This window comes from Phacochoerus africanus, chromosome 8, assembly GCF_016906955.1.
Source record: "Phacochoerus africanus isolate WHEZ1 chromosome 8, ROS_Pafr_v1, whole genome shotgun sequence".
Taxonomy (NCBI): Eukaryota; Metazoa; Chordata; class Mammalia; order Artiodactyla; family Suidae; genus Phacochoerus; species Phacochoerus africanus.
In genome coordinates this window covers 80,421,902-80,443,547 of record NC_062551.1, presented here as the reverse complement: position 1 = coordinate 80,443,547, position 21,646 = coordinate 80,421,902, and positions in this window count along the sequence as shown.

Below are 21,646 nucleotides of genomic sequence, written 5' to 3'. Positions count from 1 at the left end.
GACATCTCCAGGGTCCGTGGTGACATTCCATTTCATTTGAGAATGTCATTTAGAGGTTGAATTGGGGTTGTAGCTGCTGGCCTACACCACAGCCACAGCAATGCCAAATCTGAGCCACATCTGCGACCTACACCACAGCTCATGGCAACACTGGGTCCTAACCCACTGAGCAAGGCCAGGGATCAAACCCGCAATCTCATGGTTCCTAGTTGGATTCGTTTCTCCTGTGCCGTGACAGGAACTCCTCAAAGAACTACGTTTTGGTTCATTGATTTTCTTTTTTCTTTTTAACGGCTGCACCTGTGGCATATGGAAGTTCCTGGCCCAGGAATCAACTCAGAGCTGCAGCTGTGGCCTGTGCCACAGCCACCACAACACTGAGCTGCATCTGCAACCAGTGCCACAGCTTGCAGCAATGCTGGATCCTTAACCCACTGAGTGAGACCAAGGATTGAAACCGAATCCTCACAGAGACTGTGTTGGGTTCTTAACCTATTGAGCCACAATGGGAACTCCTGATTTTCTTTATTGCTTTTCTGTTTTCAGTTTCACTGATTTCATCTATTATTTTATTATTTCTTTCCTCTGATTGCTTTGGATTTATTGTGCTTTTCTTTTTGTTAGAAGTATTTCCCTAGATTCTTGAGGCACAAGCTTGCTTTATGGATATAAGGCTTTCCCTCTTCTAATGTAAGCATTTAGTGGTATAAATCCTTCCAACATTGCTTCAGCTGTGCCCTACAAAATTTAATATGTTGTATTTTTATTTTCATTAAAATCAACACAATTTTTTGGGCTGCACCCTTGGTAAGTGGAAGCTCCCGAGCCACTGCAGTGACAATGCTGGATCCTTAACCTATTGTGCCACAAGGGAACTCCAAGATCAATGCATTTTTAAATTTCCTTTGAGATTTCCTCTTTCTCCATATGGGTTATTTAGGAGTGTGTTGTTTCGTTTCCAAGTTTTCAGAGATTTCCCTTTTATCTTTATGCTTTTCATTTCTAATTTGACTCCACTGTGGTCAGGAACACAATTTGTATGATTGCAGTGCTTTTAAAATTTGTTGAGGTTTTTTTGGTGGCCTAGGATATAGTCTATCTTGGTAGACATTCTGTGTGCACTTGAAAAGGATGTGTATTCTGCAGCTGTTGGGTGAAGTGTTATGTAGAGGTCAGTTAGATCCTATGGTTCTTAGTGGGATTGAGTCCTTCTCTATCCTTGCTGATTTTCCATATAGTCGGTATGTCAATTGTCCAGAGAGAGAAGTTGAAGTCTCCAGTTATAATTATAAATTTGTCTATTTCTCCTTTTGATTCTGTCAGTTTTTACTTCACATGTTTTGTAGCTTTATTGTGAGTGCCTGTTGGCTTGAATGCTTGGTTTGGATTAAGCCAGAGTTTTTTGCGACTTTTTTTGACCTATAACTTCAGCGGAAAGTAGATTTTACACACACATACATTCATATAACTGACATAAGTTTAATACAACAATATTTACTCTTGTTGCATGTAGCTAGAATTTGATCTTTTAAATTCTATTTTTTTTTCCTTGAGTTAATTTTATTTTTTAGAGCAGCTTTAGTTTTATAGCAAAGTTGAGAGGAAGGTACAGAGCTTTCCAATTTACTCCCTGCCCCTGCTCAGGCATAGGGTCTTCCATTATCAACATCCCCTGCCAGAATGCTACATTTGTTACAGTTGATGAGCCTCCATTGGCCTGTCATCACCCAAAGTCCATAGTTTACATAAGGGTTCCCCCTTGGTATCCCACATCCTATGGGTTAAGTCAAATGTATAATGACATGTATCCATCATTATAATAGCATACAGACTATTTTCACTGCCCTAAAATTCCTCCCTCATCCCAAATCCTGGCAACCACTTATCTTTTTATTGCCTTTTCCCAAACATCATGCACTTGCAAATTAAATGATCTATAGCCTTTTCAGATTGGCTTTTTCACTTAGTTATATGCATTTTAAGTTTCTTCCATGTCTTTTTGAAGCTCAGTAGCTCTTTTTTTTTTTTAAAGCACTTAATAATAGTCCATTGTTTGAATGTTGAATGTTTATTTATTCATTCACCTATTAAGGACATGGAGGTTGCTTCCAAGTTTTGGCAAAGAAAACAATTCCGGATTGTATGGTAGGAGTTAATGTTTAGTTTTGTAAGAAACTGCCAAACTGTCTTTCAGAGTGGCCGTGCCATTTTGCATTCCTACCAGCATTGAATGAGAGTTCCTGTGGCTCCACATCCTTGTCAGCATTTGGTGTTGTCAGTGTGCTAGATTTTGGCCATTCTAATAGGTATATGGTGCTGTCTCATTGTTTTAATTTGCAGTTCCCTGATTATATGGTGTGGAGCATCTTTTTATATGCTTACTTGCCATCTGTATACCTTCTTTGGCAAGGTATACCATCTTTGAACAGATTTTTTAAATGGGTTGTTTGTTTTCTTATTGTTGAATTTTAAGAGTTTTAGTATATTTTAGGTAACAACGCTTTATAAGATATGTCTTTTGCAAGTATTTTCCCCAGTCTGTAGCTTGTCTTCTTGTTCTCTTGACATTGTGTTTCACAGAGCAGAAGTTTTAAATTTTAATTGTCTAGCTTATCAATTATTCCTTTCACGGATTGTGTCTTTGGTGCCTTTGGTGTTATATCTAAAAAGGCATCGCCATATTCAAGGTTGTTGAGTTTTTCCCCTATATTATCTTCTAGGAGTTTTATAGTTTTGCATTTTATATTCAGGTTGATGATCCATTTTGAGTTAATTTTTGTGAAGTGTGTAAGGTCTGTGTCTAGATTCATTTTTTTTTTTTTGCATGTGGATGTCCTGTTGTTCCAGCACTATTTGTAAAAAAGATGATTTTTTTTCTTCATTGTATTTCCTTTGCTCCTTTGTTAAAGACCTGTTGACTGTATTTATGTGGGTGGGTTTCAGACTTCTTATTCTATTCCACTGATCAGTTTATTCATTCTTTTGCCTGTACCTCACTGCCTCTTGATTACTGTAGCTTTACGGTAAGTTGTGAAGTTGGGTAGTGTCAGCCCTCCAGCTTTGTTCTTCTTCACTGTCATTAGCTATTCAGGATTTTTTACCTCTCCATATAAACTATAGAATTGGTTTGTTGATGCCCACAAAATGGCTTGCTGGGATTTTGATTTCATGGCATTGCATCTATAGATCAAGTTGGGAATTCTGTTATTTTTAATTCTGTTGCATTGACAAAAAAATATTGGTGTGGTAAATGAAAGGTGACCCCAAATTCCTTGCAGCTCCTTTTTTTTTTCTTTTTAGGGCTGCACCTGTGGCATATGGAGGTTCCCAGGCTGGGGGTCCAGTCAGAGCTACAGCTGCTGGCCTACACCACAGCCACAGCCACATCAGATCTTAGCCGAGTCTGCAACCTACACTTCAGCTCACAGCAACACTGGATCCTTAACCCACTGAGCGAGGCCAGGGATTAAACCTGTGACCTCATGGTTCCTAGTCAGATAAGTTTCTGCTGCGCCATGATGGGAACTCCTCACTTCCTCTCTTGGATACTCTTTCTTGGCCTTTTATAGTCTAACTGCTTGGAGACCTGCTGTACTGAGGGGCTACATGTAGACACTTAGGGTTTACAGTCCCAGTTGAGTCCAGCCTTCCTGCCAAGGCTCCAGTGAAACCTTATGAGTGAAGCTGTTTTGGATTTCTGGAGTGGAGTATCCACCTGCTGTGTACACTCTGCATGACTTCCTTTAATGCCATGTGGCATGGAAGAATTTCCCAGCCAAACCTTGACTGGATCCCCGATCTGCAAAGTGAATAACTAACTAAAATTAATAATAATATAACAAACAAATTAAAATAATAATAATCGTGAATTGTTAATTAACAATTGAATAGTTGTTTTAAGCAACCAAGTTTTGGAGTCCTTTGTTATACAGCAAGAGAAAACTGGAACAGTCAGTCATAAGGCACCCAAAGGAAACTGAGTCAGGAACCACATTTGAAAACACCATTATAAATCACATTAAACAGTAGCTATTGAATAAAATCTATCTTTACTACTTTAAAAAAATAAATCACATTGAACTTTGACACTCCTGTTTGTTCTTATGGAGATGAGTGTAGGGCTGGATAATATATTAAAAATTAATTTGTGTTCACGCTTATCATATTTTTCTCTCTACTTTTAAAAAGGAATCCAAGGCTTTAGTATTTTTCTCTCTCTGGGAATTTTGCTTGGTGGAAACCAGAAGGTGCTTAAAGGCAGACACAGCCTGTGCTAGGTGGAAGGGGAGGTGAGCATCCCTGGGAAGAGAGAAGGGAGACATCGTCTAGGCTGGAGAGGGGATGGAGGTGGACAACTGCCAGAGCAGCGCCCTGAGGGCTGAGTAGCCATGTAGGGACCCAGTTCCAGCCCATGTGCCACTTGTCATGTGCCTTAGTATTAATCTGTGTCCCCTCCAGAGTGGATGCCTGTGTCTGATTAACACCAAGGCACCATATGGGTCAGTGGTGGCCATACAGATACCCCCTGGATCTTTGGACAAGTCCGGGGAGGAGTCCAGTAGTTACCAATGTCAACTTGCTGACCAGCCTGGTGGGATAGGGGCTCAAATTGTTTCAAAGGATATAAAGATGTGTCCTTTTTTTTGTACCTGTGCTGGTGGACTGAGACTGTGGTCATTCTGGCTATATGTAAAGGAGATGTTTTGCTCTCTTTGGGCCTCACCAAAGTTGGGCTTGGATCAGAAGGGAGGCAGCTCCAGGCCATGCCTGTTATTGGGGGCGGACAGTCCATTGTCTCATGTGTGGGGTGCCCAGTGTAATCACAAGGGCTCTTAAAAGTGGAAGAAAAGAGAAGAAGAGAGTTAGAGGAAATATGGGATATGGAAGACCATGGCCAATAAGAACATGGAAAAAAATGCTCCATATCACTGATTATTAGAGAAATGCAAATCAAAACTATCATAAGGTACCACCTCACACCAGTCAGAGTGTCCATCATCAATAAGTCCACAAATAACAAATACTGGAGGGGGTGTGGAGAAAAAGGAACCCTCCTACACTGTTGGTGGGAACATAAATTGGTACAACCACTATGGAAGACAGTGTGGAGGTACCTCAGAAAACTAAATATAGAACTACCATATGACCCAGCAATCCCACTCTTGGGCATATATCCAGACAAAACTTTCCTTGAAAAAGATACATGCACCCACATGTTCATTGCAGCGCTATTCACAATAGCCAAGACATGGAAACAACCTAAATGTCCATCGACAGATGAATGGATTAAGATGTGGTATATACACACAATGGAAAACTACTAAGCCATAAAAAAGAACAAAATAGTGCCATTTTCAGTAACATGGATGGAACTAGAGACTCTCATACGACGTGAAGCAAGTGAGAAAGAGAAAGACAACATATGATATCACTTATATCTGGAATCTAATATACGGTACAAATGAACCTTTCCATAGAAAAGAAAATCATGGACATGGAGAACAGACTTGTGGTTGCCAAGGGGGAGGAGGATGGGATGGGAATTTGGGGTTAATAGATGCCAACTATTGCCTTTGGAATGGATAAGCAGTGGGATTCTGCTGTATAGCACTGGGAACTACATCTAGTCACTTTTGATGGAACATGATAATGTGAGAAAAAAGAATGTATACGTCTATGTGTGACTGGGTCACCTTGCTGTACAGTAGAAAATTGACAGAACACTGTAAACTAGCTATAATGGGAAAAAATTGTTAAAAAAATGTTATAATAAAAGAAAAAGAGATGGTAGACTATTCAGAGAGAGAGATGCAACATTGCTGACTTTGAAAATGGTGGGGAAGGGATCAGGAGACAAGGTGCAGGCAGCTTCTGGAAGGTGGGAAGGCAAGGGAGCAGATTTCCCCCAAGCGCCTCCAGGAAGAGTGCAGCTCTGCTGACATGTGGTTTTAGGCCAGTGGGCCCTGTGTTGGACTTCTGAACTATGTAGCTGCAAGTCAGTTAATGTGTATAGTTTAAGCCGTTAAGTTGTTTAGCAATTTTGGGTAACTTGTTATGGCAGCAACAGGAAACTTATACACCCTGCAGGTCAAGGGGGAGGAAATGGAAATCCAGGAAGGTTTAGCAACTCACTCATAGTTGCACAGCTAGAAGCTCTTTTGAGTTCCAGAATCACCACTCAAGTAGCCATGGGCAAGAGGTTTATCTGTGCTGCCCTGTCCTTCCAAGGGCATTTGCAAACCTCTCATTCCCTCCTCTGTAAACCAAGCAGTTACCTTTTATTTCATGAATGCAGAGATCCTGAGATTTACATATTTATTTAGGCTGTGCCCACAACATGTGTAAGTTCCTGGGCCAGGGATCAAATCTGTGCCGCAGTAGTGACCCAAGCCATGGCAGTGACAATGCTGGACCCTTAACCCACTGATCCACCAGGGAACTCCAGAGATCCTAAGATTTAGATCTGGAAGAGTCCTTAGCCGTCATCTCATCACGAGTGAGATGAGTTTCTTGTGGTTTCTGGATATCTTTAAGCTCTGTGATTTTGGTTTCAAAAACATCCCAATCCGATCTTTAAGACTGTTAAAAGCAGAATCATTCCGGAGACTGGGAGGCAAAGCCCGGCCCATTAGGTGGTCTCTTTTCTCCTATACAAGGTCCGCTGGGCACCCCCTTGAAACTCAGGGCACAGCGTTTGAAGAATACCCAGTCTCCTTCCATGGTGTGGAGTCAGAGGGCCTTTGTGTTTCTGTTTCGTCTGGTTTTCACATGGCTGCCTCCTTCTCACCCCTTAGCTCGCTACTCAAATTCTCCCCAGGGAAACCTTCCTTGCCACTCTGTAAAGTCTGCCACCCTTTCTGATTGGCGTCATGGAGACTGCTGGTTTCCTTTGCAGGACTTGTGACAATTTGCTTTTATTCCCTTTATTTGCTTAAACAAGGGCTGTGGAGTTCGCAAAGGCTGGGACCTTGTCTCTGCTGCTCCCGGGTATAGCCCCATGCCTGGTGCAGTGCCTAGCGTGAGAACACACTTAAAGATGGAGTTCCCGTCGTGGCGTAGTGGTTAACGAATCTGACTAGGAACCATGAGGTTGCGGGTTCGGTCCCTGCCCTTGCTCAGTGGGTTAACGATCCGGCGTTGCCGTGAGCTGTGGTGTAGGTTGCAGACGCGGCTCGGATCCCGTGTTGCTGTGGCTCTGGCGTAGGCCGGTGGCTACAGCTCCGATTGGACCCCTAGCCAGGGAACCTCCATATGCCGCGGGAGCGGCCCAAAGAAATAGCAAAAGGACAAAAAAAAAAAAAAAAAAAGAACACACTCAAAGAATGTCTGCTGACGGAAGGATGAGGCTCCGAGCAGGGAAGCGACTTGCTGAGATCACACAGGGATATAGTGGCAGAGCCACGATGCAAATCAAGTCAACTCACATCTTCCATGAGTCAGTCACTGGCCCAGGGTTAGTGGTTGTGTGGGCAGCTGGGAGGGGTCAGGACTGGCCAGGGATAGACACATTAAGGACAGGTTGTAGTGAACCATGAGCCTCTAGAATGACCTAGAAGGGACTGCAGGATATGTGGTGGGATTTCCCTTCTATAAGATTAAGACTGCATGAAGGGAAGGCCCAAGCCAGGGGCCCGATCAGAAACCTTCCTAAGTGCACTCAGGATTGATCAGTTGTTTCTCCAAGTGTAATGGAATTAATAAGGAACAGTTGAGTTCCCGCTGTGGTGCAACATGATCGGTGGCATTTCTGGAGCACTGGGATGCAGGTTCGATCCCAGGCCCAGCACAGCGGGTTAAGGATCAGGTATTGCCACAGCTGTGGCTTAGGGAATTCTGTATGCTGTGGGGCGGCCAAAAAAGAGGGAAGAAGAAAAGAACAGTTGTAAGAAGGCAGTGCTAAAAACCCAAGGTACAGCCCTTTATGGAAGAATTCTCTGGGACAAGCGAGGGGCTCCCTGGCATCCATTGAATCACACCGTTTAAGGAAACTGGGGAAGAAATCAGGCAGTGTTTAGAGAATTGTCATCGCAACCCCAAGGTAGGGATTATAAGCCCCATTTCACTCTGGGAAGTGAAATGATTTGCCCAAGGTCACAGGTTTATCTGTGGGACTCCACCACAGCTCTGCAGGGCTCCACAGCTCTTTCTGGCACTTAGAGGTGTGAACAGGGGGGCAGGTCACCTGAGCATGTGCCGGCTGGGCATCCCTCCCTCTCCCCTGGACCCAAGGGCTCCTTCTTTGGTCTCAGAGGTTCTGGGGTCTAGTGTCTGTGGAATAGTTTGCAGAAGGGTTCCAGCCTTAGGATTGGGTTTGCAGAGGGAATAGGAAATTCTGTGTATTGTGCTGAGGTGCTCCAGAGACGCAGAAAAGATGTGGGGAGAGATGCCAGATCTTCCTGAGCAAGGAGTTTGAAAATATAGGAGACAATCCAAAGAACTCAGGTTTAGAATAAAATATACCCGAGTGTTACCCCAACCAAGTCCCATTCATCTTGACCTTGAGCAATTAAGACACCCCATCTCTGTGAGGCTCAGTTTCCACTATTGTAAAACAGGGTTAAGGACCCAGTGACGTACTGAAGCAGTACACTGGCCAGCAAGAGCCAGTTGTTACATTTTCAGGAATTTTGTGAAGCAGTCGTTAGACAATGCCATTATTAAAAATTAAATTATAGGAGTTCCCATCGTGGCACCGCAGTAACAAATCTGACTAGGAACCATGAGGTTACAGGTTCGATCCTTGGCCTTGCTCAGTGGATTAAGGATCTGGTATTGCCGTGAGCTGTGGTGTAGGTCGCAGACACAGCTCAGATCTGATGTTGCTGTGGCTGTGGTGTAGGCTGACAGCTGTAGCTCTGATTGGACCCCTAGCCTGGGAACCTCCATATGCCGCAGGTGCGGCCCTAAAAAGACAAAAAAAAAAAAAAAGGACAGAAAAAATTAAATTATATAAATTTACAAGAGCATAAATTATATTAAAAACAAAGATGACACTCAAATCACTTCCTAATTATTTTACCAGGAGTTACTGTGATCTGTGTTTTTCCAGTTATTTACATCTATTGTGTCTGAATTGGGGGAATATTATATAATGATGTGTTGCTGAGCTCTGTTCTCTGTCACATCAGGACACAATGAGAAGTGGGCAGCCTGCACCTAGAAGAGGACTCTCCCCAGAACCAGGGCTAGGCAGACACCCTGAACTTGGACTTGTGGCCTCCACAACTGTCAGGAGAACATTTCTGTTGTTTATAAGCCAAAAGTAAAAATTGATAGATTAGTGACCATCTCTTCTGAAGTCTATTGTTCAGTGACTTACACTGGTAGTTTCAAATTGGCCTTGGTGGGAATATTTACACCATGGAAAATGGCAGTTGCTACATATCAGGGCTTGATTTATTTATCGTTTTGTTGATTGTCTAGATCTAAGAAAGAAACGGGTAATATGTTAATGCAGATTAAATCTTAAAGTGTGACGTGGTGAATAGCACAAAAAATTTGAGGATATATTCTTCCCGTCTTTGAAAACTGCTATCTGATTCAGCAAAGAAGTCACCCATGTTGTGGAGCAAGTGAAGTTGCAGTGTAAACCTTCATTGTTTCACTTTAAACAAAATTTGAATAGACGTTCCCCTCATGGCTCAGAGGTTAACGAACCCAACCAGGGTCCATGAGGATGTGGGCTTGATCCCTGGCCTTGCTCAGTGGGTTAAGGATCATGGTGTTGCCGTGAGCTGTGGTGTAGGTCACAGACATGGCTCGGATCCCACGTTGCTGAGGCTGTGGCATAGGCTGGCATCTGTAGCTTCGATTGGACCCCTAGCCTGGGAACCTCTGTATGCTGCAGATGAGGCCCTAAAAAGCAAAAAAAAAGAAGTGTAGTTGATTTTCAATGTTGTGTTGGTGTCAGGTGTGCAACACAGTGATTGGATATTTTTATGAATGATGTTCCATTTAAAGTTATGAAATATTGGTAATATTCTCTGTGCCATACATTGTATTTTTGCATCTTATTAGCTTGTAGTTTGTGCTTCTTAATCCCCTTCCCCTATCTTGTTCCTCCCCCCAACTCCTCTCCCCGATTGTTTCACTCTCATCTTACTTTTTGACTCAAAAGGAAGTATCAGTCAACATTCCTGAGGTATGCTTGGCGAATTGAACACCATACCCCTGGTAATAAGCATTTCTGGATGGTTGTGGGCATTGAGTAATAAAATGGGGGTGGAAGTGCCGAGGGGTGGCAGTCTTCATCAGTGTCCTCCTTCCTGAGCCATTCCCAATACACCTGAAATCTACAGACAGATAGCGTACTGCCTGGGTAACTACAGCCTCAGGAAAATTTTCCCGGTTCTTCATCTCAACCAGATTAGCTGCTCCTGGTTTCCTTCTGTCATTTTTTTTTCCTTTTTTTGGCTGTGCCCACGGCATGCACAAGTTCCCAAACCAGGGATAGAACCTGCGCCATAGCAGTAACAACACTGGATCCTTAACTGCTAGGCCACCAGGGAACTCTCTGGATTCTTTCTGTAGAGAAATTCTGGGACCGACAGCCTGGACCTGAGACATAGTTTTATCATTAAGTCAGGAGAGTTGGGGAGTTCCCGTTATGGTGCAGTAGAAACGAATCTGACCAGGAACCATGAGATTTTGGGTTTGACCCCTGGCCTCGCTCAGTGGGTTAAGGATCTGGCGTTGCCGTGAGCTGTGGTGTAGCTTGCAGACAGGCTCAGATCCTGCATTGCTGTGGCTGTGGCATAGGCCAGCACCTGTAGCTCTGATTGGACCCCCAGCCTGGGCACCTCCATATACCATGGGTGTGGCCCTAAAAAGCACACACACACACAAGTCAGGAGTTGGGAGTTGGGAAGGGGCATCTGAGGCAGCTAGTAAGGGGGGATGACCTTTGGTTCACCTTCTATGCTTCCTGCCCCATCACTGTGCCTCTGGGTCCCCACCCACTGGCCTGGACCCTAGCTGGGGTGGGGAGCAGGGGACAGGGAGTCAAAAACCACACCCTACCAGCCCAGGATGCTAAGCTTCCTCTGGGGCTCAGGTCTGGCCTGTTACCAGCCTCAACCCCCAGGGGGCAGAGTGGCTCCATGGAAGGAAGGCCTAGCTCAGCCTTCAGCACCCCCCCAACAGGTGCTGCCAGGCTGCTCCTACTGAGCCCCTACTATGTGCCAGACTCTCTGCTGGGCGCTCTGGCACCTGTTAGCTATTTAACCCTCACGAAGGTCTGGCAGGGTGGGGTCTGTTATGCTCTCCCTGCTTGAATGTCAGGCCATCAGGTAGACCTCCCACTACCCTTTTCATTGGGCAACCCTACCCCTCATGCCTTGAATATTTTGGGTCCTGCCTTGCTGCTGTGCCTTCCAGTCTCTCCAACATGAGACTCCTGATGCGTCACTAACCACGTGGGAGGATGCTGTGGACACCTTGGCCCTTCAGTTCCATGACCACCCCTCTTGCTACCTCTTATGGTCATTCCCTTGACCCAGACAAAAGCAACCCCTCCATACTCTCAATTTTTTTTTAAATGCTTTTTAGGGCCACACCTGCAGCACATGGAGGTTCCCAAGCTAGGAGTTGAATTGGAACTGTAGCTGCCGGCTTACACCACAGCCACAGCAACACAGGATCCGAGCCGCATTTGCCACTTACGCCATAGCTCACAGCAACACCAGATCCTTAACCTAGAGCGAGGCCAGGGATTGAACCTTCAACCTCATGTTTCCTAGTCCACTTCCATTTCTACTGCGCCAAGATGGGAACTCCCGTACTCTTAATTCTAAGTGCCCTCATTTCCAACCACTACCTGTCATCTTGCTAGGTCACTTCTTCCAGGATCCTCATTCCAACACTTCCCTTCCTGCCCCACCCCAACAGTCACACATCGGACCCACCACCTGTGCGCTGTCGCAGCCGCCCTGCCACACCGCACTCTGCACCAGCTTTGGCCCCAGATCCGCTGCCCTTCTCGCTCTTGCGTTTACTCTCATCTTCTTTGTTCCTTCTCCGGCTCTACCACACTCGCCTGGCCAAACCCCAGGCTCCCAAGTTTATATCTACCCCATCTCCTCCCCTAACCCCAGGCTCATGTCTCCAGCTGCCCTCTTGATGTTTAAAAGGCATCTCTAACTTAGGTCTCAACACCCCAGGTCTGCTCCTGCCGTAGTCTGCCTCATCTCAGTTGGTGGCAGTTCCGTCTTTGCTGTTCCTTAGGCCAGACTCCTGGATCCCCACGACTCATACCCCCGTTCCAAGCCACCCTCCTGCCCCTCCAGGGTTAGAGTAGTGATTTCCTATCTCCCCACTTCTACCTTAGCCCCCTCGATGGTTAGTTTCATGTGTCAGTGTGACTAGGCTCTAACCCCCTCCTCCTCTAGGTGTTGCTCTGAGGGTGTTTTGTAGCCGCGGTGAACATCTCTAGTCAGTTGGCTTCAGGATTACTGGGGATCATTGGGTGGGCCTTAGTCCCTCAGTGAAAGGCCTGAAGAACAAAACCAAGGTTTCCCGGAGGAAGAGGAAATGTCTGCCCTGGGCCACACATCAGCTCCTGCCCGAGAATCTCCAGCCTGCCCGCCTGCCCTCCAGATTTTGAATCTACCACCAAATGGTATAAGCCAATCCCTTGCAATCTCTTAACATAAACCTTAGTGGTTCTCTTTCTCCGGAGAACCCTGACACACTCCCACCCATCATTCTCCAGAACAACCAGAGCGATCCTTTCCGAAGTCCCATCACGGCGTTTGTATCCTCAGATACTCCAGGCACCTTCATCGCACTGCGAGAAAAGCCGAAGTCTTCATTCTGGCCTGTGGAGGAGGGCAGTTCCAACCCCCTTCTCCCTCTCACTCTTTCTGCTCCAGCCAACCCAGCCTTCTCTCTCTCCTCGAATGTGCTGGGCATTCTACAGCCTCCTGCCGTCCCCGCTGCCTGGGAAGTTTTTTTTGTCCCATGAGCCACTCTCTTGCTCGTTCACCCCCTCAGGTATTTCTTTACCCACATGTCATCTTCTCAGTGAGTCCTCCGCTGACCACCCCACATCTGTGAACTGAGGGGTAATACACACAGCAAAGTGTGAAAAGTACACTGTTCTTTACTCTGGATGATTTTTTTTTTTTTTTTTACCTACACCTGTAACCACTGCTTAGATCAAGCAATAGAACATCTCCAGCCCTCCGTAAGGCTTCAGTCTTAGGAATTCTATCACCATTGGTTAATTTGTGCTTGACCGTTTGACCAGAGGAGCTTAGATGCTGTGCAGTCCTGTGTGCATTACTCTATTTGACTTTATTTTTTAAAATATTTATTTATTTACTTATTTGGCTGTACCTGCGGCAGGTGGAAGTTTCTGGGCCAGGGATTAAAGCTGTGCCACAGCTGCAGCAGTGCCAGATCCTTTACCCGCTGTGCCACAGGGGAACTTACCACCACTCACCCCCTCAAGGACTCCACAAACCCCTTTCCCACTAATGTTTTTTATGACTTCCCCACATAACACATTTGTGCTCAGTTGCTTAAGTGCCTGTCTGCCACCACTACAACAGGAGCTCCGTGTGGACAAATGTTTTTGTCTGTTTTGTTCATCACTCCATTCCCAGCACCTGGGGAACACATGTAGCTGTCAGCAAATACTCGTTCAGCAAATAGTGAAGGCATCGCCATTTCCTAGATGATGCCATTGAGCCTCAGAGAGGGGAAGCAACTTCCCCATGTCACACAGCATTAGTGGCAGGGACAGGATTTGAACTGTCCTCTGCCCGAACCCAGAGACAGTGCTCTTAACCGGCTGCTCTAGTCTTTTCATGTGTGAGTATCTATACATGTGTATTTGTGTGTATTTGTGGAGAAGGAATGTGAATGGGCGCAAGGATATCAATTCATTTGGAAATATTTTCTCAGTGCCTGCTGTGTGCCAGGCACTCACTGTATTGGCACTGGGGACATATTGATTAGCAAAACAGATACACCTGTGTGTTTATGCCGGTATCTCTGGGCACAGATATATGTGTTTACTGTAGCGGATAGGTACAAGCACCTCTGGGTCTGGGGCCCTCGTCCGTGTGTGTCTTTGCTGTTGTGTGTCTTCTGCTGTGTATGTGATATAACTCTGTGCCCACGTGAGTAGGGTTAAGACACAGCATAGTTTTGGAGCAGACCACCTGTCCACTAATCCTGGCTCCTGTCCTTAGCTGTGTAACTGTGGGCAAGTTTTTTGCAAAATACTGTACCTCGGTTTTCTTATCTGCCAAGTGGAGATAATGGCAGTTGTCCACCTTCTGGGGTGCTTAGGGCATTTCTATGCAAAATCTAGACAGGGCTGATGTCTGTCTGAGAACTGTATGTTTCTGGTCCGTGACAAGATAAGTTCAGACATTGCCATGGGATCCACTAATGAGAGCATGTGACCGACAAGTGTTGAAGTCACAGTCAGACCACATAGTGGATACACACAAAACCCTGTCTTTTACGGCATTTTTAGTTTGAGAAGAAGGCTGGGTTAATAGATTAAGCAGAGCGTTTAGAACCATGCCTCATAGAAAGGAAGTGTTTGGAGAATGTTCATCTGTTGTCATGATGCAGGAGTGAGTATGTGTATATGTGGCTTGATCAGTGTGTGGGGTGAGTTTGAAAACGAGTACCTACGTATATATGTGTGTGTGCATGAATGTGTGGGATATTATGGCTTTATGGGTGAACGCGTCTGTGTATCTTTGCATAGGTGTGAGTGTGTAGGGGTGGGCACTGGGGCAAGGGGATCAGGGTGGGTTCCCGCCAATTCCTTGCTGCCCGGGTCCCTTCATCATCAGTGAGGAGGCGAGGCTGTGGCAGCTGTAGCCGTAGGGCCCCAAGTTTTGCCATTGTACCATCTGGGGGCAACAGGGTTACCAGCAGTGTGCCAGGAGTGTGTGTGTGTGGCAGGGCTGGTGGCTCCAGGACTCTACGTGCTAAGCTCTCAGGGATTCTGGGGCAAGGCTGGTCCCGGCAGACCCTTTGGACGGATGGGATTATTGGGGTGGGAGTGGACTATTTCTGCAGTCCCACTTGGAGTGGGGTTGGGGGGCTCCTTAGCCTTGATACCAAACTCAGTGAGAGACTGGGAAGCCCCTCCTGCCTGCTTTCTCCTTGATGACATTTTTCATGGCAGTGATAATGCTTCTTTCCCTGTGACGTGACAGAGCCTGTGGGTGCCCATGAGGAGGCTGAGAGGAACCAGTCAGTCCAGCCCATGCCCCTATGACTTCTGCGCCATCATGTTTGCAGGCCCGGCAGCAGCCTCAGCCCCCCTCTGCCCCCAACCACCTGGGCATTGCCCAGATGCTGGTTAATGCCTTCCCGGTGTTCCGTGACACGCTCCCTCCAGAATGGGAATCCTTGCAAGTGATAACAGCCTTTTAGAGATTCACATTCTGTTTAACATACTTAAAAGTCGACCACAGGAGTTCCTGTCGTGGCTCAGTGGTTAACGAAGCTGACTACCAACCATGAGGTTGCGGGTTCGATCCCTGGCCTTGCTCAGTGGGTTAAGGATCTGGCGTTGCCATGAGCTGTGGTGTAGGTTGCAGACGCGGCTTGTATCCCTCATTGCTGTGGCTCTGATTAGGCTGGTGGCTACAGCTCAGATTCGACCCCTAGCCTGGGAACCCCCATACACCTCGGGAGCGGCCCAAGAAATGGCAAAAAGACAAAAAAAAAAAAAAAAAAAGTCGGCCACAGGAGTTCTCGTCATGGCTCAGTGGTTAACGAACCCCACTAGTATCCATGAGGACTCAGGTTCCATCCCTGGCCTTGCTCAGTGGGTTAAGGATCTGGTGTTGCCGTGAGCTGTGATGTAGGTCGCAGACTCGACTTGATCCCGAGTGGCTGTGGCTGTGGCCATGGCCGTGGTATAGGCTGGCAGCTACAGCTTCGATTCAATCCCTAGCCTGGGAACTTCTGTATGCCTCCGTTGCAGCCCTAAAAAGACAAAAAGACGACAAAAAAAAAAAAAAAAAGTTGGCCACATCCTGAGGTAAAGAAATCGGATCAGTTTGCCCAAGCCCAGAATTTGTCCAACATACAAATTCCCCAAATACCCTTTTGTAAATTTGACAAACATTTATAGAGAGCCTGCTACAAGCCCGGCTTTGTCATGGTTGTGGAGAACAGCAGACTGTATGACAGATGTGGGCCCTGCTTCCTCCCAGCGGGACACTGAGAGCCAGCGGTCATGAGTGCCCAGCACTTGATGTCCTTCGTCCCATTTCATTGTCACCGGTCTCCTGGGAGTTAGACATCATTGCCCCATTTTAGAGACGTGAAAATGAGGCCCTCTCCAAAGATACATCGCTAACAAATGGCAGAGTTGGGATTCAAATCCCAGGACCTCTGACAGCAGAGCTCAAACTTTTCAAACAGGCCAGATTCCCCCGCGGCTGCCTCTCCCCAGCCCCAACCGCACCCACACCCCTAGCCCTGGCTCCATCCTTAGCCCAGGAAAACTCCTACATACTCTTCAGAACCCCGATGAGGACCTCTAGGAGCTCCTATTTGTTCCCTGGAGAACCTCAGGGGGAAAAAATACTGTGAGTCCAAGAGATAATTTTTGCAATTCACATTTATTTTGGAAAAAAAAAAAAAAAAAGGTTCTGCTAAAAATACTCCTACAAAGGCATTGGAGTAACAAGGTCAGGGTTGCTCGTGGACACAGCTGGTGAGATTTCATTGGTCACAACAGTGGGGGTCTGGGGAGCCAGGTCTGACCTATGACCATCAGAACCCCAGCTGCACCCCTCCCCACCTCCCCAGCATTTTCAGGAAAACCCGTGACCAGAGGAAACAGAAATTCTGTGAAACCACATCCCACGGGCCCCAGTTGAAAGCTCTGGCCCACATGGCCAGGGTTAGAGTTTTGAGTGAACCCCTCGGGAGCTTTCCGGGTGCCCACCCCCACCACCCATGGCTCGGACAGCAGCTCTAGGAGGCCAAGGTCAGAGGGGGTGTCTTCGTGCCCCCAGAATGCTCCTTGGGGATCTGGATTTGATGGGCAAGGGTCCGACAGTGGAGAGAGGCTGAGTGGGGACCACAGGTAGCAGCACAGCATAGTGAATGCGAGGGCAAGTGCTGGGTCCGAGACCACTGGCCGACAGTGGGAACCGGGAAGGGCACCACCCACGTCTCTGAGTTTCCTAGTCTGTGGAGGGGGAGGATGGTTGTGCCCGTCCCCTAGGGCTGTGTGAGGGTTAAGCAAGACACCGTGTGTAAAAAGTTAAGCACAGTGCCTGGCATATTGTTGGCACTCAAGGAATAGCAGCTATGACTAGGGTTTGGGGCTGAGCATGGCCAACCACCAATTGCTCTTCTCTGGAGCTGAAAGAGCCTGGTTGTGAGTGAGTGGCTCTGCCAGGTCCCCCCCCCCCCAGGTCAGCCTCAGGGGCTCGACTTCGTGCCCTCTGCCCACCAGAGTCCCTGTCCATGGAGGGGAAAGCAGCCAGACTGATTACTGAGCTCTGAGCCCAATCCAGAGGCACCTCCTCCAGCGGTCTTCCAGACCCCATAGGCAGTGGCTTGAACTGGGATGTGAGGGGCTCCTGCATATGGGGGCTGGGACTGCGTGGCTGTGGGAGCCGCATCCCAAGTGTTGGAGGGAAGGCACCTCCTCTGGGGTTTGCGGCAAGACCCTGTGGTTGCCCAGGGTTAAGCCTCTGATTCTGAAAGGCAAGGCTGGGGTGCTTGGGGATGATTCTTTAGCTAATCCTGGCCCTGCAGCTTCCTTCCTAAGGGGGCAGGGCTCTCCACCCCAGATGCGTCCCTCCTGGGCTCCTGAACGGAGCTGTCTAACCTATTGGCCAGGAGACACTGTGACCTGTGTGGAGCTCTGCTGTAGCTTGGGACACTCAGCCCCTGATCGCTGCTGGGAGGGCCAGGTGCTGACAGTTCTATTCCTTAACCAGGGAGAGAAATCCAGCGTCACACTCAGAAGGAGCATCCTTGGTCTTTGCCGAGGTTCATCTCTTGACTCAGAGTCAAGGATGGAGTTGTTAGTGTTTGTTTTTAGCCGTCTCCCTCCCCATCTTTTTCTGTCTTTCTTGCTCTCTCTTTGTGCTTTGTCACTGCTGGGACTCTCAAGTTTGGGGAATCAGTGATGAGCAGTGGGACTTGAAATTTCAGGAATTGGCAGCATAGAATCATATGGTGGTGGAATCTTAAAAACACTGAACTCTTCTTGGAATCTGAGAATTAATGAGGTTTTGCAACCTTAGAATCTTGGAATCTTTCACCCATGGAATGCTAGAATTTTGGACTCTTGCAGGGTCAGCAGGACCCCCCAGAGTGGATGTGGTACTGGTTTAGACCTCCTCCCTCCCCCACCAGGGGCTGTTAGCCCCTGAGTGGAGACAAGGACCTTCACTCCCTCTTCTTCCTCCAGGGGAAGCCGGGTCTTAGTCTGAGGGGCAGGGGCTGGTGGGGGGAGTTCTTTGAAGCTCCAGGTCCAGCTGGAAGCCCCACCTTGTCTTTGCCTGGCCAGGTATGGAGTGAACAGGCCTGGATCATAGCCTTGAGGTCTGTGGGGTCTCCATAGGGTGGCCCTGGGCGGGCTGCTGGGCCCCTCTGAAGTATTAAGTTCCTGCTCCTTCTTGCTATATCAGCTTTCTTGAAGCAGCCTTCATGCTGTGAAGCTAAACTCAGACAGACTCTGGGTCTGAGGGGGGTGGGTATCTTTGTAATTTTCCTGAAAGCTTAGTTCTTAATACATTCCTGAGGGTCAGCCCTTCCCCCTGACTTCTTGGGTCCTAATCCATGTCTGTGTTTGGGCATCTTATCTGACAATGTCCTGCTTTTTCCTAATCCCTGTCTACGCCAGGCCCTCTCTCGCTGCAGACATCAGGGCACAGTTCACCACGGGGGAAGTGAAGAGAGGATTTTAGTGTCTGGAGGAATCTCCTGGAGGAGCTTGTTAAAAGCAGAGGCTCCGAAGCCCTACCTTGGCTATTCTGATTTAGGGGGTCAGAGTGGAGCAGGCAGAGGGCCTGGCTGGAATCCTCTGGGAATTGCCTCTGAGAATCTGGTCCCTCCTTTGTAGAGAGGGGATGGTGACACCTGTAAGGTCACCACACATAGGGCCTGGCACAGGGTAGTGACTGCGATTAGTGCAGTCCCTATGGCGTCAGCCTCCGGTGGGGAGTCCCTGAGCCTTCCTGTGTCACAGAACAAAGGCCAAGTCACTTCTGGAGACCAGCACTCTGACTCTGGTGTCTCTGAAGGGGAGTGTGGCCAGCTTCAAGGCCGTAGCCCCTGCCGACTACGGTAGGAGCCGTTTCTTGGGAGACTGGATCAAGGTGGGCAGGTGGTGTGGCTCCCTAACCTCCCTCCAGGTTCCCTGGTGTGACACGCTAGTGGAAAGGGCAGGACCCCAGCCCCCATCCAACATGTCTGGGTGACCTCTCTCTAGACAGGGCGACAGGGCAGAGACACCTTCCTGAGCAGTTTGCATGCCACTTGCCCAGCCCCCAGCCCTGCTCACTTGTTCCCTCTGCTCAGTCCCCTCGGGGCATCCCTGCCTCCCCGGCCCTCACCACCACCCGCATCCTCTCAGTTCCCTCAGTGCCTGGCCTGGAGGGAATGGGGTGGGCATCTCAGTTGAATGCAGCCGAATCAGGTAGCACAAAATCCAACCCTGCTGTTGCAAGCAGCTGAAATGACTCTTTGGATTATCTGCATCAGTGAATGAGGATGGAAGAGGGAGCAGCAGGGCCTGGATTCTCTGGGAAGAAATGAGGGCTTCCCCAGGGGGCTCTTCCCCCTGGGGGAGGGGAGCTGGGAGGCATCCTGCTCCCGTCTGATGGTGAAACTGCTTCCTCCTTTTGGAACCTGATGCTCACTCTGACCCTCTTCCGCTCAAGCGCCTGCCCTGGCCAGACGGTGCGCTGTGTCAGGCTGGGGTTTAAGCTTCCCCTTAACCCAGCCCTCAGCTTCCAGCACGGCTCTGGTCCGTCCATGTACAGCTCCTCCCTGTTAACCAGTCTGGCCTTTGCTTCTTTGGGAACCCTGCACCTCCCACTCGGCATGGCCTTTCCCTCAACCTCTGTTATTGTCAAGATCACCTCCTCCATGAAGCCTTTCCTGACACCTCCAGCTGCTTTGATCTTTCTCTTCTCTTACCAGCCCCCGTTCAGACACCAGGTACTTCCTATGGCCTCGTTGAGCGTGGAGTGGGCCTGGATGCAGGTCAACAGCCCTGCTGTGTCCCTCCCTGGCTGTGTCATCCTGAGCAAGCTTCTTCCTCTCTCTGAGCCCACTTCTCCCTGACCCTGCTCCGTCTGGGGCGGGACCTGGCCCCTCCTGACAGGACTGCAGTGTGGAAAGGGTTGAGCATGCTTGGCTCACCCAGTCCAGTCTTCTCATTTGATGAATGGGAGCCTGAGGCCCAGTGAGGGAAACCGGTTTGCCCAGATCCATGTCTCAAGTTAGTGACAGGAACAGAGCTGCCACTCTGGTGGCAGGGTGCGTTTTCCCTGGCATCACGCCTCATCCTGACCTTTCAAGGCATTGGCGTTATTTCTTCTGACAAGTCTTCCAGCCTTGGAACTTGAAACTTCAGGGGCTCAGGGGCTGAGGGCCCAGCACTGAGGCTAGGGTGTGAGGGCTTCAGCCAGGCGGGGGAGCCAGCCCCTGGCGGGAGCTCCTAGTCTGGAGATGAGCTCCTAACCTGAGAGGGGTGCAAGGCTAGAGACCGCCCACAAGGAGTGGCAGAGCCCCCTGGGAGGGACCGCCCAGACATGGCGGGGAAAGTCCAGCTGATGCCATCTGGGCAGTAAACAGCCACTGGTTAGTAAACAGCCACTGCCCCAAGTCCCTAAGGATCCCCAAAGGCACCTACCACCTTCGCTCCTATTCTGGGGCCTTCTGGTCTCGCACTAAAGCCGCCACCTATTCCGATTGGCCCGCCCACGTCCTAGCAGTTGATAGACGTTTGAATATCATTCCCCAGGAAGAGGCCGCTGATCATCAACAGTAACCCAGGGCAGAGGGTGGGGGAGCCTCTGCGGCAGTAGGAGGGAGGCGATGGCACAGCTCTTTATCACCCAGCCTGGCCCTGTGCACCCTCTCAGAGCAGCTGGTCCCCATTTCCATAGTGTCCTGGCCCATATTTACAGGGCAGCTTTCTTTCCTCAAGTACCCACTGTGGGCAGAGCAGCCGGAAACTCCTCTCACACTGCTGGGCAGGTGGGGACTGGCACTTGGGGAGGTTGAGCCAGGAAGGGATTAGTAACCAGGCAGCGGGTGGCTCAGCGCCGTGTGCCTGGGCGAGCGGGCAGCGTCTGTGAAAGGCGCTTGGCAGCGTGGCCTACCATCCCCACTGAGAAGCGAGCAAGAGTTGGGGTGGGGGTGTACCCCCGAAGCAGGGAGAGGAGAGCATCTACCTGCATCCGGGATGGTCACAGTGACGTCTGTCTGTTACCCTGAAGTGGAGACAGAGGGTCTGGGTAGTACCCTTCCTCTTGAGAAGCAGGCACGTGGGGGCCCAGGACCCCTGAGGACTTGGGCTTGAAGGGCGGATGGGCAGACATGCTGGCCAGCAGACACCAGCCTAGCGGCTTAGGACAGGACGCCATCTGACAGGAAGCACCGATTGCCAGCCCCCTGTGGGGCCCCAGGGCTG